This window comes from Mustela lutreola, chromosome 4, assembly GCF_030435805.1.
Source record: "Mustela lutreola isolate mMusLut2 chromosome 4, mMusLut2.pri, whole genome shotgun sequence".
NCBI classification, from domain to species: domain Eukaryota; kingdom Metazoa; phylum Chordata; class Mammalia; order Carnivora; family Mustelidae; genus Mustela; species Mustela lutreola.
The window spans coordinates 113,222,402-113,238,182 of NC_081293.1; positions in this window are offsets into that span (position 1 = coordinate 113,222,402).

Here is a 15,781-nt window from a genome sequence, read left to right on the forward strand (position 1 = left end):
GAAGTCAAAAGTCTGAAACCAGTTTCACTTTGCTAATAACAGGGCTGTGTTTCCTCTGGAGGCTGTCAGGAGAATCCACTGCTTGCTGCCTCCAGTTTCTTGGAGCTTCCTCATCCTTGGCTCACAGCCCTTTTCTCCATCTTCAGGCCAATGACGGAGCTCTTCACATCTCTACTACAACCCCTGCTTCTTCAACGCATCTTCCCTGACTCACCCCTCCTGCCTACCTCTTACTAGAACACTTGTGATGATGGAACTTCCTGGATCGTCCGGGGGGACCTCCCCATCTCAAGAAGCTTCACTTAATCACATCTGAAAGATCCCTTTTTCTGTGTAAGGTAACAAGGTCATAGAGTCCAGGGCTTAGGATGTGGATATCTTGGCAGAGGGCATTTTTCAGAAACCAATTAGAATAGGTAAAATTTCTGTCAAGAAAATGGAAATTTCCCAGAAATTGCTATCAGACTTGTGCTACTGTCTTGTTGCTCAAGGCTCTATCTTGTGGCCACTCTTCAGTGACAGCTTTGATTGACTCCAAGGGGAGCCCTGTCAGGACTGCCCTGGATTTGGCCACAATGACCTGACCGTTATATTCCCACTCGATCTGTCACTGCCCGTGGGCTACCCCAGGAAGTGCATGAGTTTGAGCAAGGCAGTGCTCCCCAACTCTGACACATCCGGAAATAACTGACAGCTGTAGGTAGCCTGCAGACGTCATTGCCAGGTCTGGGGCAATAAATCTGTCCCTGAAGGGGAACTGGACAGGGTATCATGGTGTCTGCCACCGTCATGGTTTACAAGCTAAGGTAGGTGTCTAGGTTTGGCTGTGGGAAGCTGTGCACAGGTGGCGTGATGTAAATAAAACAGTGAAGAATGTGAGGTTTTAATTTTTTTTTATGATGTTATTTATTTATTTGACAGAGATCACAAGTAGGCAGAGAGGCAGTCGGCAGGTGGGGGTGGGGGAGCAGGTTCCTGCTGAGCAGAGAGCCTGACTCGTGGCTGGATCTCAGGACCCTAGGATCATGACCTGAGTTGAAGGCAGAGGCTTAACCCACTGAGCCACCCAGGTGCTCCAGAATGTGAGGTTGTAAAACAGTAAGTGAGATGACAAGCATGGGACCCAGGAACACTCAACTCCTATTTTATCCTTGCCACTCATTCTCACTTTCAAGCTCATGAAGGAGTGAAAACATCAAAGAACGAACATAAATCTCATGTTAAGATATCAGTGTGTTATCACAGCTCATGAGCAGTCTTCTACCAGAAGAGCTTTATAGAAAATTGGGCTGGATTATGGGGTTTATAGTGAAGGTTAGGTGGGGTCTCTCCTCAGAAACCTAAATCTTACCGCCTGGGCTCCAAGTGACAAACACTGGAACAAACAAATAAAAGAAAGCAAGATTCTGGATGCACCCCAAAGTCCAGCCTTGGGGGTCACCATACAAATGAAAGCAGCACATAGAGGGTATCCAGGGAGACACAACCATGTGCATGACCATGGACTTTGACCTTGACCCCATCAGTGTCACAGAATTAGGCTCAATCAGATAGTGAATATTCCCTTCTCTTAGAGGATTTGGGGAGAGGAAAAGCCAGATCAGTATTTACAGTCTTGCCCCCTTTTGTGGTTCATTTATACATAAAAATTTTATACATATGTAGAGTAAAAATCTGAAAGAACATCTACCAAACATTTAAAAATGGATAAATCTCTGGCCGGGGGTCATAGCTGGAATAAAGATCAAAACAGACAGGGCCACTAAAAGATCGTTGGAATCAACCAGAAACAGGTAACTTGGTTCTCCACACAGAATCATTCACAGGGAGCATTCATCTTCCATCCCACCAGAGGATTATCTCATGATGGCCATTGTCCATCCCATCAGATGGAACAGCATCCTTGGAGATGAAGCAAATGTCAGAAACACTTGGCATTTTCCCCAAGCCTTCCTTGTCAAAAAATGGTGGCTAGATATTTCAGAGTATCAGGACGCAGGAGGCCTCATCATGGCTCACCGGTGCACTTGTATGTCCTGGTGGTGCTTGGGTGATATTTCCTTGAACTCTGGGCTCTTCCAATTTCAGTCCCCAGTGGTGCTGCGATTGCACTCACACGATGGGGGGCCGTGTTGTGCTTGGCACAGAAACACCCACCTCCATCACCAAACCCTGTATCTCATTCATTTGTTCGGCATTGCCCACTAACGCCTTCACTCCTGGCCTCCAGGGCCTACAGTGGTGAGTTGTTGTACAGCACAGGCCTGAGGACCCCCAAATCCCTTTGGTTTCTTGGGCCATGCCAACTCCCCTTTTAATAAAAAATTTAAAAAATTTAAAAAAATTTTTTAAAAATTTTTTAGGAAATTTTTTTTTAGGAAATTCCAACTCAACCCACCATAATGGTTGAGATGGAATTTCCTAAAAACAAAAAACAAAAAACAAAAAACCTGTTTTATTGTAAAAATAAAAACTTTGGGAGACTAGATATCTGCACAAACTTTAATCCTTTTTCGGGCAATACCCTTGATTGAAATAAGCCAACAGAGTAAGGAGCCAGGCTATGGGGGCCCCGGTGATGGTGAGCTACCAGGATTTCCCGGTTCTGATTTGTCTCTGTACCCACTCAACCATGCTCCTTTTCTGATGGTCTGCCCCGCATGCACCTCCGCTTACCCTCACCAGCTAATAAAAGGAGGGTATGACTTTAAGACTAGGGTAAACCCTGGTGCCAATCTTTGTGAAGATGGGCACTTCACATGGACAATCAGGGCCTGGTGACTGTCCAAGGTGCTCTCAGGATTAAGTTCTTTGTTAGCCTTTATAAAAGCACACTGGCCTTTAATCTTTGATTCTTCAGAAGTGTCAGATGATTTACTGAGATACTGCTTGTGTTTAGTTCTGACTGAAGTAGAAGAAGAAAAGAATATCACATGTCTTCCCTTTCCTTCCCTGCTCACTCTCTCCCCAATACCCCCAAACCAAAGGGCAGCCCAGGCTCCCAGTGCTGAAGAACAGAACCTTTCCTTGCCCTTAGGACAATATTAAGAGGCTTTTGTTTTCAAAGAATTGTCTTTAGGGAGAAAGGCATGTCTCTTCTTGAGTTCTGAGGTGGGAGTAAACAAACCTAGACAGCCTTGAGAGTTTGGAGGAAACCAGAAAGGGTCTTGTGTGGGCATGTGGGGTGGTCCTTGGCTAGCATTAGTGACCCGCATCCTGAACTCCTCCTGGTGCCCAGGAAATGGCACAGTGGCCCTCCCCAAACATTTTGATCTGTATCACCCCAGAAACATTCACATTGAACCTAGAGGAAGAGAGAAGCCACCATAATGGTTGAGATGGAATTTCCTAAAAGCCTAGTGAGAAGGGCCTCAGAGCAGATGAAATTGAATTAGGGAACAGAAGAAACATTTGAAACTTTACATCCTGGGTTGTGCATCAAAACTTTCTGACATTTCTTAGAGTTCCCTGATGTGTGTTATTATCAAGTTAGGTCAACCTCTTTGTGATGTTAGTGATCTTAGGGAACTGAGAAAATAGAATTTTTTACTCAGCTTTATCCTTTTCCATCTTTTATTTTTCCCTTCAAAATTTTTTTCTTTGGAATGTAGTAGACAGAGGGGTTTGGGAGAAAAGTAAATTTTTTAAAAGAAAAAAACACAGCCATTCATTTGCTATCTGCTTCCACTTCCTGAGCTCTCTCTAGGACCTTTGAATGACAGGACAAGACAGTAAGTCCTGGCAACAGGAATTCAGTTGGAGAAAATATAACATGGACATTTCCCTCTGCCCGCTATTACTACCACACTTAGTCCTGTTGAAGAAAAGATAAGGACAAAGAAACCAAAGAATGGAAAAGTGTTCAATGCTAAGCAGAGAACCTGATTTAGCTATCTGCACTCTGAAGAATGACGTGCCCAGGAGAAGTGAGCAGGTCTTTCAAACCATGTCCTTAGGAAAATCTTCAAGTGCCAGTGATGGGCAGGCGATCCCTGGCTTGTCAATCAAGCTGTGTTACTGTTAGAGGGGACTGCTGCTACCTGGATGGCGTACCCGTGGCACTGTAGAGTCCAGTTGTCATTTGCTCCTCAATCACGCCAGGTAGCCACATCAGGGCTTAGGACTATCTCTCCATAACATTGTTCCTAGCACAACTACCACCTTGTGCTTGATGGACTCTGTCTTTCATCAGGACATGTTCACATGCGTTACCTTATTTGGGGTGAGGGAGGCAGAGAACCCATGCTCTCAGTTTACAGATGAGGAAGCAGAAGCTTATTGAAAGTCCAGTAACTTATGTAAGACTGTTCATGACTAAGAGAAGAAAGAAGAGGGAAATGACTGAGCAGGACTGAATACCAGGCATGATGGCTGAATCATGTCTCTCCATTGAGAATTTCAAAAGGCACACAGGGGAAGAGTGTCCATACCAGAGATTTCGATATTGAATTATCTAGTCATTGTTATCTACCTTAGGAGCAGTAGAAATACTTTCTTTGGTATAATTAACTTTTTTACATGGTAAAAAAAAAAAAAAAAAAAAAAAACCGTTTTATTATGGGGTGCCTGGGTGGCTCAGTGGGTTAAGCCGCTGCCTTCGGCTCAGGTCATGATCTCAGGGTCCTGGGATCGAGTCCCACATCGGGCTCTCTGCTTGGCGGGGAGCCTGCTTCCCTCTCTCTCTCTCTCTCTGCCTGCCTCTCCATCTACTTGTGATTTCTCTCTGTCAAATAAATAAATAAAATCTAAAAAAAAAACCAAACTGTTTTATTATAAAAATAAAAACTTAGGAAATGTAGTTATTTGCACAAACTTTAATCCTTTAGTAGAAAACTTAGAAAACATGGAGGACAAATGAAGAAAAAGAATAAGGTACCCACAACACAAAGGTTAACAGTAAGCTTTCCAGGGTTTTATCTACATACACGTGTGTGAGTGTGTGTGTGTGTTCACAATTGGGATCACACTACGTAGGCATTTTATGCGAGATCTTTTTAATTTAACCTGATGTCCTAGCATGGCACCAGTTTTTATCTGTAGGGCAGCCATAATGAAGTACCACAGACTGGGCGGCTGAAACAGAAATCTATTTTCTCAAAGTTGTCAAGGCTAGAGTCCAAGGCCAGGTTTTCTGTAAGGTTGATTCTTTCTGAAGACCGGAGGGAGAATCCATTCCATGCCTCTCTCCTACCTTTTAGTCATTTGCCAGCAATATTTTGTGTTTCTTAGCTTATGGAAACATAGCTCCAATATTCCCATAGTGATCTCCCTCTGTGCAAATTTTCCTTTTTTTATATGGACACCAGTCATGTTGGATTTGGCTTCCACTCAGCTCCATCATAACCACATATTAACCGATTGCATTTGCAACAACCCTATTTCCAAACAATCTCACATTCTGTGGTACTAGGGATTTGGACTTCCCCCCTATAAATTTGGGGGAACACAGTTGAACCCATACACACCATGTAGCATTAAGGAATCCTTGCAACTTTCATTTTCATTGGAAAGAAAATACTTCATTGTACAAATACAGTAGCATTTATTCAACCAATCCTCTATTGTTTAATATTTGACTTGTTGCTTTTATTGTCCTGTTTACTTAATGCTGCTTGTGAAACTTCTGATGATCCGTAATGAGATCGCTCCCATCTCAACATGAATGGGTCCATTGTGGCATTCCAGCTAAAACTTAATGACCCAAACTCCTGAGAAATACAAGTCATAAAACCTACCCTCAGTCTCGTTCCTTTAGCATATGTAGAGAAGCCACTACATATGTCTGCTGCCCTCCTACCCATTCCATCTCCCATAAGCATCTTCAGAATGAAGAAGGAGAAAAGGACCCACTTCACACCATCTCAAAGTCTGCCCTAAGCAGTTTGTTGCTTTCCATTTTCTTCTCCCATATATTTGCCATTTAGTCACCTGGGCCCACCAAGCTGACAGTAGGGAGCAAATATTTTTCTTGGTTTGTCTTTCTACTTGCACAGTTAGGAAGTGTGTGCTACCCACATTCCATGACAAGGTGTGAAATGGTGCGTCTGACTCTACCAGGGACAGTGTTCAAAATATAAGTCTTTAAAACAAACAAAACAAAAACAAAGAGCCTGCAAAGATGTGAAAGAGAATGGGTAGAAACCCACCTTCTTGACTGCTGGAAACCAAACTTGCTTATGTCATCTTAAGCTAGCAGGAAAGTAAATTTTAAACCCCAAGTTGCAAAACAAGATGGAATTAGCTTGACTTTAATGCAGATATTCAGGAGTTATTTCTGGCCAAGCCCTTTGCTCACTGTCTCTTAAGTCATGTTGGAATTACTTGTGGTTACTGCTCCATATGGTTTGGGGTCAAGTCTATGGAAAGCTATCAATATTTTGGGTTTCATCACTTTTGTTTCTACTTATTTATGGAGGCAAAAAAACCTGTGACCTTTTCGTAGAATATAGTGAAGTCATTCTCCCACTTGGAAGCAGGCCTCATTCTACAAGTCTGTTTAGAGGTTGTTTAGGGGGGCGCCTGGGTGGCTCAGAGGGTTAAGCCTCTGCCTTCGGCTCAGGTCATGATCTCAGGGTCTTGGGATCGAGCCCCACATCGGGCTCTCTGCTCAGCAGGGAGCCTGCTTCCCCCTCTCTCTCTGCCTCTCTGCCTACTTGTGGTCTCTGTCAGTCAAATAAATAAAATCTTAAAAAAAAAAAAAAGTTGTTTAGGGATATGAATACATTTTCTCCTTGACTTCTAGTCTGAACCAAAAGGGCATTTGTGCTGACATTTTAGTGTATAGAAGAATCGTGTAGTGGTACTTGTTAAAAAAGAATTATTCAACCCAACCCAGAGATGTATGGGCTCAGAAGGTCTGCAGGGGGCCTGTGGATCTACATTTGCAAATGAAACCCCCATGTGATATGATGCATTGAGAAGCTTGCTATAGAGGCAGTTTAACCCACAATGGATTGAATTACCAGAGATTTTAGATGAAAAATAGTAAAATGAAAGTTCCAAGCTGAGAGAAGATATTTAGAATAGATTCACAAAACATATCTAGAACGGTGTACAATGAAAAGCAGATTTATTTAGAGTAGGATAAATAGACACTGATTCATTTATCCTCCCAACAAATACCATTTGAGGTCCTACTTTGAGACAGGAACTAATTTAGATGGGAGGATCACAGTGATTTGACCCAGTTCCTTATAGTCATTGAAGGAGGCAGGTGTTAATCAGTGAATCACACTAAATGAATAAATAATCACAAATTGAGGTAAGAGCTCTGAAGAGAAAGTATACCATTCCCAAAAAGTGTATCGACTAAGGTTGGAGGTGGGCAGTGGGGGAAAACTTTCCTGAGGAGGATACTTGGGCTGAGATCTAAATGAAGTTGTCTCGGTGATGTGTGATTGGTGGCTGGAACCGAGGGCATTCTGAGGGGGCTGTGTACACAAAGATGTAAAGAGGAGGAGGACCTCTCTGGCTGAGAAATGGGAAGAAGGCCAGTGGGGCTGGAGCCCAGAAGTTGAAGTGGGGGATGGCAGAAGAGACTGGCAAGGGGGTCAAGATCCTTGAAGATCCTTGTGTAATGATGCTGATCTTTGCCTTGAAATTATTAAGTGGAGTGACTCTGTGTGTGTGTGTGTGTGTGTGTGTGTGTGTGTGAGATCACGGGTAGCAATGTGAGCAGATGGCAGGATGGCCAGAGTGGATATGAAGTTTGAGTGTTGTTGCAGTGCTGTGAATGAGGTTTACTGGCCTTTTGGACTTGGGTAGAAAAGTGGAAAAGGTGAAGAGAAAACAGATTCCTGAGTTGCTTTGGAGGTTGTTGTCGGATTGGGTGTGGGGAGAGGGCATCACAGAAGATGTGTAGGGCTTCTGTCTTGTGCATTGGGTAATGGTTATGCCTGTAATTAAAATAAAAATAGTGGAGAAGACCAGGTACCGGGGAGAAGATCATGAGCTTGTTCTTAGACATGTTGAGTTTGAGATATCAAAGCAGAGATATTTAGGCAGGCCGATGGAGAAACACATCCTGAATTCACTGGAGTAATTTGAACTGAAGGTACAAATTAAGGTCATCAGTGTCCAGATTATTACTGAAGCTTTAAGCATAATTAATATTGTGGGATGAGAATTTAGATGAAAAGAGAAGAGGTTCTGAGACAAATCACTGGGAAACGTCAATGTTTATGGCAAGTAGAGGAAGATGAGCTTGATAAATCTGCAAACGAGTGGCCAGAGAGGGGTTAAGAAGCCAAAATGGAACAAAAAACCCAGGAGACTGTGGTGTCGTGAAAGATGTGGGAAGAAGGAAGAGTTTCAAGAAAGTAGTAGCAGTCATCACTGCTGAATGCTGCTGTGGAGTCCAGGAAGATAAGGAATGACAAAAAGATCCCCCGATACATGAAAGTAGATGTGCTTGGTGGATCCCGCGGGAGCCATTTTAGCGGCATTGGTGGGAATCAAAGCCATACTGGTCTGTCTTGGGAAGTGAGTAGAGGTGAGGAAATGGAATAGTTTCAAGGACTCTGACCGGGCTCTCAAAAGGTTAGTAGCATCAGTTTTTGTTTGCTTCCTTGTTGCCTTATTTCACTTGAAAGTGTGTTGTTTTCCTTTGATGCTTCAGTAGTGGTATTTCTATTTTGATCAGCGCACCATTAGACTTGCAAAGAGAATAATTAAAGTTAAAAAACTGAAGAAGAATATAAAAACAACTTCCATGAGAGATTGGACAAGAGTTCCAAGAAAAAGAGAAAGATTGAAAGCGGTTCACAAAGATATGTCTACAGAAAGAAATAAAAATAAAAATAATAGAACTATGTATGAGAGAAAACTGTAGGACTCTCCTATTATGTGTGAGGCACTTAGGCACTTGGTAAAGTACTTTAAATATAATAACTCATTCAGTAATCATAGCCCTCGGAGTTATTCTGTAGATCAGAGGAACTGGGACACAGAGAGTTTGAATTGCTCAAGGTCATCTGGGTAATTGGTAGTTGAGCTGGATCATATACTCTTGTGTCTTGAATCTCCAATCTTCATAACTAAATGAATGTGAGTTTGGCAAGTCGTAAGTGAGTTCAGAGTGGTACAAAATACAGAAAAAGCAGGGGACCTGACATGGGCTGAATCCTAGTAAAGTGAAGTGAAGTGAATTGTCACTGGGAAAGATGTGAGCAAATGTTCTAGACTGTGGACTACCAGTCCCTCCTCCTACAGACAGCCTAGGCTTTGCTAGTGATTTTCTTAGAAACGTGCTCCCCACCAACTACCCCATCTTTATTTAGGCTTTTAAGGGCAGGGGTTGAAATAGTCACATCTCATAGTGTACTCAGTCTTCTGTGTATGATAGCCCTATGCTACTGCTTGAACTTCGCATAGTCTAACTCAGCTTTGGGGAGTTAACCCCAGTGATGGGATGATAGGAAAAAATTCCTCTTGATAACATGTCCCCAAAGTATTTTTTTCTCTTGGCGCAATGGCTAGCATTCAATACTAGTAACTATTATATTTATTATTGTAACCTCCTAACTGAGAAGAGGGGGCACACATAGTTTTGAGGGTGTTCTTTTCGATGGGCAACTTGGCCATATCTGAGGGTGGTTTTTTTTTTGGTTTGGGTGGGTTTTTTTGTTTGTGGCTTTGGTTTTGTTTTTTTGTTTTGGTTTTTTTTTTTTTTTTTTTTGGCTTCTTTGGCACTACACTTTAAGAAGGCCTTAGAGCATGTTTAGGGGAAGGTAAATGAATTCATAGTTTTATCATATGAAAAATGATGGAGGGAATTAAGGATGAAAAAACAAGAAAAGGAACATTAATGGCAGAAACTTCAAGAAGGTACACTTTGTCTCAATACAAATAAGTAATTTCTAACAGCGCCTTTGAGAGCTGTAACATACTGCCTTAAGGAATAATGGGTTTTTCAACCTTGGATGTGGTCAACGTGGCTAAATATATACTGGATAAATGATAGCTATGTTGTAGACAAATGATTGATTCATAAGCGATAGGGAGTAAGTATACGGAAGACGCCTGTTAGAATAGGCACTCAAATATATCTATGGAATAGATGAATAAGTTAATGGAGCTGGAAGCTATGTCCCAGAGAGTCTATGATCCCATATAATTCTTCACATCTTGGGAAATGATAGTAGAGTTTCAGTAACAAGGGATGGTTTTTGGATCCAGATGGGGCACTGCCTAAAGGGACAGGCACCGCCAGCGGGGACACTGGACTTGGCTTTCGTTGGCATGGTGGCCAGGGAAGGATGAGGTATGATGATGAGGACAGTGGTTACAGCCAGTTGGTCAGCTTCTGTTTTATCTTGAATCACTCCAAGCTCTTGGTGCATAATTACTATAAAAATGTCAGGAAAATACATCCTCACCTCCAATACATTCCCCACCCCTGTCCATTGAAGGACAGGTGGCCGGGAAGCTCAGGCAAACTGCCAGCAGGGTCAAAAAAAAAAAATATGTACATTTTGGTAAGCAAATGAACATTCATATTAAAACTGAAGTGATTAACCCTGATAATTACCTTGAAAGGATTTTTTAAAAAATTTTTAATGAAGAAACAAGAATACGAAATACATAGTTGACATCAGCCGTCCCACCCATGACTCTCAGCTAAATGTCTTTCAGCTTTTCTCTTAGCTCCCTTCTGTTCTAAACGATTCTAGGGCTCTACAGGAATTTATAAATTCTGATGTTGCTGATTAAAAGTCGCTTTCAAAAGCCTTGTTGATAAAAATAAGAGTGGCTACTGAGTAAACAGTTGTCCTGAATTGTCAAAATATGTCAACACAACTTGCTATAATAATAGGTTTTGAACTGGTGGGTCAATTCTCAACGCATTAAACAGGTTCTTTTTTCTTCCCGTGGATTTTCTTTGACATTAAATTGTCATGGTGACAGGATAGCAGCATTGCCAAATGTAGTTTTCATGGCAGGGAAAAAAAATATGAGCCACACGCAGTAAAGCAAACCATGGAAACAGTTCAACTCCACCCATCCAGAGCTGACATTCAGATAGGACAAGTCTACTTGCAGGGCTATATATTCTTGTGGAGTTGGCTATAATAAAATGTGTCTCTCTTTTTTCCTTCAAGAGCAAAAGAAAGGAGATAAAGAATTAAGCAAAAAAACAAAACAAAACAAAACAAAACCACAAAACCTCATTGTGGTTTATAATTTTGGAAAGGAAATAAGAACAGCTCTCAAAAGCAGTGCAAAAATGAAATTAAGTAGAAATTATGATAAAGATCTCCTTTGCTGCTTGTAGAATTTGCCCTGGGACCTCAGGTAACCTTTACAAATTTGAGTCTGTCTCATTGTTCCATTCTGACCCACTGTTCAGGAGCAGGAGTTTTCTGGAAGGAGTTGCTTTCCTACTTCTTCATCTCCCCTGCCACCTGCTACTAGGGTTATTCCTGGCTCCCTACATTTGCTTTTTCAGAAAGGAAAAATGAGGCAAGAAGGTTAGAACTGGCAAAACTTGTAAGATCACATAGCCTGACTTCTTCATTTTATCCACGAGAAAAGAATGATGCTTCTAGAAGTTTGGTGGTTATCCCTGCCCACACAGGAAGCTAGTGGCATTACCGTGGGTAAACAGCTAACACTTGTTGCAACAAGGTCGTATTTTTAAGTACTTTAAAAAACGTTAGGTAGTTTAATCCTCCCAACAATCTTATGAAGTAGATACTAGGATCTTGATTCTTTTACAAATAAGAATTTGTGTTTCTTGCTTCTGGTAAAAGCCAGGAAGTAGCCAAGCAAAGACTCAAATGGGCAACTATGATGGAAAAAGTCATGATTTTGTTTTGTTTTTAAGATTTTTTATTTATTCATTTGACAGAGAGAGTCACAGCTAGAGAGGGAACACAAGCAGAGGAAGTAGCAGAGGGAGAAGCAGGCTTCCTGCTGAACAGGGAGTCCAATGTGGGGCTCTATCCCAGGACTCTGGGATCATGACCCAAGCTGAAGACAGGCGCTTAACGACTGAGCCACCTAGATGCCTAATCACAGGGTTTTTTTTTTTTTTTTTTTTTTTTTTGAATATAATTTTTATTTTTTATAAACATATATTTTTATCCCCAGGGGTACAGGTCTGTGAATCACCAGGTTTACACACTTCACAGCACTCACCAAAGCACATACCCTCCCCAATGTCCATAATACCACCCCCTTCTCCCAAACCCCCTCCCCCCAGCAACCCTCAGTTTGTTTTGTGAGATTAAGAGTCACTTATGGTTTGTCTCCCTCCCAATCCCATCTTCTTTCATTTATTCTTCTCGTACCCACTTAAGCCCCCATGTTGCAACACCACTTCCTCATATCAGGGAGATCATATGATAGTTGTCTTTCTCCGCCTGACTTATTTCGCTAAGCATGATACGCTCACAGGGTTTTTTGAAGAAGATAAATTTATGCCGCAATTCTTGCATTTGCACTTAACAGCTTTAAGATGTCAGGAAGTTTACTATAGCTCTCAAGCCCGAGTTCCCTCGTCTGTAAAAGAGGGTCATGTGGGATGATTTTAAAGATAGAATGAAATTATATATGTCTTAGCATAGTGCCTGGCACTTAGGAAATGCTAGGTTAACAGTAGCTATCATTTTTATTATCATCATTTTATTTATTTATTTTTTTCTATTTCATTCATTCACCCTTGTTCATACATATAGTCCTAGTTTATTTTTTTCCAGCTTTATTAAGATATAATTGATATACAACATTGTATAAGTTTAGGGTATAAAATGTGATGATTTGATACACATATATATTTCAAAATAATTGCCATAATAAGGCAAGTTAATACAAAAATCACCTTACATAACTACCATTTTATTGTTCCTATTATGCTACTTTGTAGCAACTTTCAAGTATATAATGGGGTGCTGTTAAGTATAGTCACCATGCTGAAAATTGAATCCCCAAAACTTATTCATCTCATAACTGGGGGTTTGATCAACATCACCCATTGCCACCACCCCTTAGCTCCTGACAACCCTCATTCTACTCTCTATTTCTTTTTAAATTCAGATTTTTTTAGGTTCAACACAGAATTCCCTCAAGGTCCATCCATTTTATTATTTTTTTTTAAGATTTTATTTATTTATTTATTTTTAGAGACAAGCAGGTGGAGAAGCAGAGGGTGAGAGAGAATCCCAAGCAGTTTCCATGCTGAGTACCAAACTCAATGCTGGGCTCAATCCCACAATCATGAGATGATGACCTGCCCTGAAATTAGGAATGAGATGCCTAACCAACTGAGCTACCCAGGTGCCCCTCATCATTTTATTATTTTTATATCTCAGTCCTCTGACATCTATCTAGAGATTTCCATTAACCCATTTATCTTATTGCCCAATATCATCCAAACACGTATACAAATACAATGCTTATGAAGTCTTGAACCCTACTTTTCAGCCTTAGAGTTGCATTAGAGTAAAAGTATATAGCCTCTTCAATAAAAGTAATTAAAACAAATTTTAGTTGTATTTTTTTGTTCTTTGGTTTTTGAGCATCATTAAGGATATATGTAGTTTCCAGATTTCTTACACTCATTTTATTCTTCTTATTCTCTACTCATACCTGAAAGCAGTTCCTCTTAGTGACTATCTCCCCAATGTCCCTTCCTCCACATTCCCTATCTATAAGCACACAATTATATTATTAGGCAAGGCCACCTTAGATAAAAATGTAAATATATGATCATCAAATTTCAGAGTCTACAGTTTCTTTAAAAATGATGTCATCTTTTCATACTTGAGGGAAGATGTGAGTTGAGATATGTGGATGGGGAATCATGATTTTGGGTTCTACCCAAACAACCAATGACATCCCAGCTCAGCAGTGTGATTTATTCCACATGCAGATTTTTTACTTTTTCTGAGTGGCCAGTAATTATGTCTCTGCCAGTCCCATCAACAACTGTCTACATTTAGAAATGTTATCCCAGGGCGCCTGGGTGGCTCAGTGGGTTAAGCCGCTGCCTTCGGCTCAGGTCGTGATCTCAGGGTCCTGGGATCGAGTCCCACATCGGGCTCTCTGCTCAGCAGGGAGGCTGCTTCCTCCTCTCTCTCTGCCTGCCTCTCTGCCTGCTTGTAATCTCTGTCAAATAAAATAAATAAAATCTTTAAAAAAATAAAAAAAAGAAATGTTATCCCAGTTATTAATCTACAGGAAATAATAGTAAGAGTGTTGATTCATATGGATGTTGAGTTCTGTATTATAAAACATTCCCAGGTAAGTTGGATTAAAAGCAGCACATTTTTCTAGTATCAATTGTCCTAAAACTCAATTGACACCATATTCCTATAGATTTTGAATCTCATTAATTTTGTAACTGTGCCCAAAGTTATTCCAAAATATATAATGTAGGCTCTGTTATAAGATACTGGTTTAGAGCTTGGAAGTGGAGATAGAAGATGTGTTGTGCGGGGGGGGAGGCATTAGGGGGAAGAGGAATGATGCTGAAAAACACCTGGAAAGTGACTTCAGATTTTAAATTTCATGAGGTCAGGGTTACTTTATCATGCAGAATTGTTCCACATTTCCTCTCAACTCTGTAACTGGATGATGTTGATGATTAATTCTTGTATGCTTTTTCTTGCATCGAAAAGAGTTGGTTAGTGGAGCCAAGCCCTCTTTATCCCTGATTGCAATAGAGAAGACCACCATAATATGGAATCAATAGTACATAATCGTTTATCTTCTAAGATATAAGAACTCAAATTTATTTATTCATTCATCTATCCATCTATTCAACAACTATTTGTGAAGGACACAATATGATCCACCAAGAACTGACCAGGTTCTAAAGGACTGACTGCCACAAACCAAGCAAGATAATGCTTATTCATTTTAAAAGAGGACTAGTCATTTCTAATAATCAGAATGCTTGGGCATGCCTGCCCTGAGACAACCCAAATTTGTCAGAAGATTGCTTGGACAATGTGGAATCAGAACTATGATGTCATCTGCCTTTGTTTTAACAGACTATGGAATAGTCTGAAATACATACCTCTACCATAGCAGCAATGATTACATTCAATTAATATCCACTCTATGAAACTTATCAAGTAAGTGTTATAAGCCCAACACTGTATGAGGTGCTGAAAAAAAATAGACTAACATTTATTGAGCACTTACTGTATACCACTCAATTTTACAGATCCAGCAAATTATGTATAGAGGAGTTATGTGAGCCACTCAAGATGACACAATGTTCCTTATCTGTTCCTTCCACAATTTGGTGATATCAGATAGCCTTCCTCTCTTTGGTGCCTCTCCTTACCTACAGGCATCAATCCTGATATCAGTGAATGGCCATTTAGTGACCTAACACTTAACATCATAGGGCTTTTATGCTGTCATTTCTCCAAGATTAAAGACTTGAAACTGGGGCCTGGGTGGCTCAGTGGGTTAAAGCCTCCACCTTCGGCTCCGTTGATGATCCCAGGGTCGTGAGATTGAGCCCCACATCAGGCTCTCTGCTCAGCGGAGAGCCTGCTTCCTCCTCCTCCTCTCTCTCTCTGCCTGCCTCTCTGCCTATTTGTATCTCTGTCAAATAAATAAATAAAATCTTTAAAGACTTGGAACTAAAGACAAAGAGAGCTGGGTTTAGTATAAAAGAAGGCTGATATTATAGATTGAGCACCAGTAGGTTTTGTTGTTTATGTTTTGTTTCAGTGAATTTGCAGTGAACTAGCAAGCCATTCCTCTGTCTTCCTCTTTCCCCCACCTCTCTCCTTTTCTCTCCTCTCTTTCTCCGAAGATGGTATTT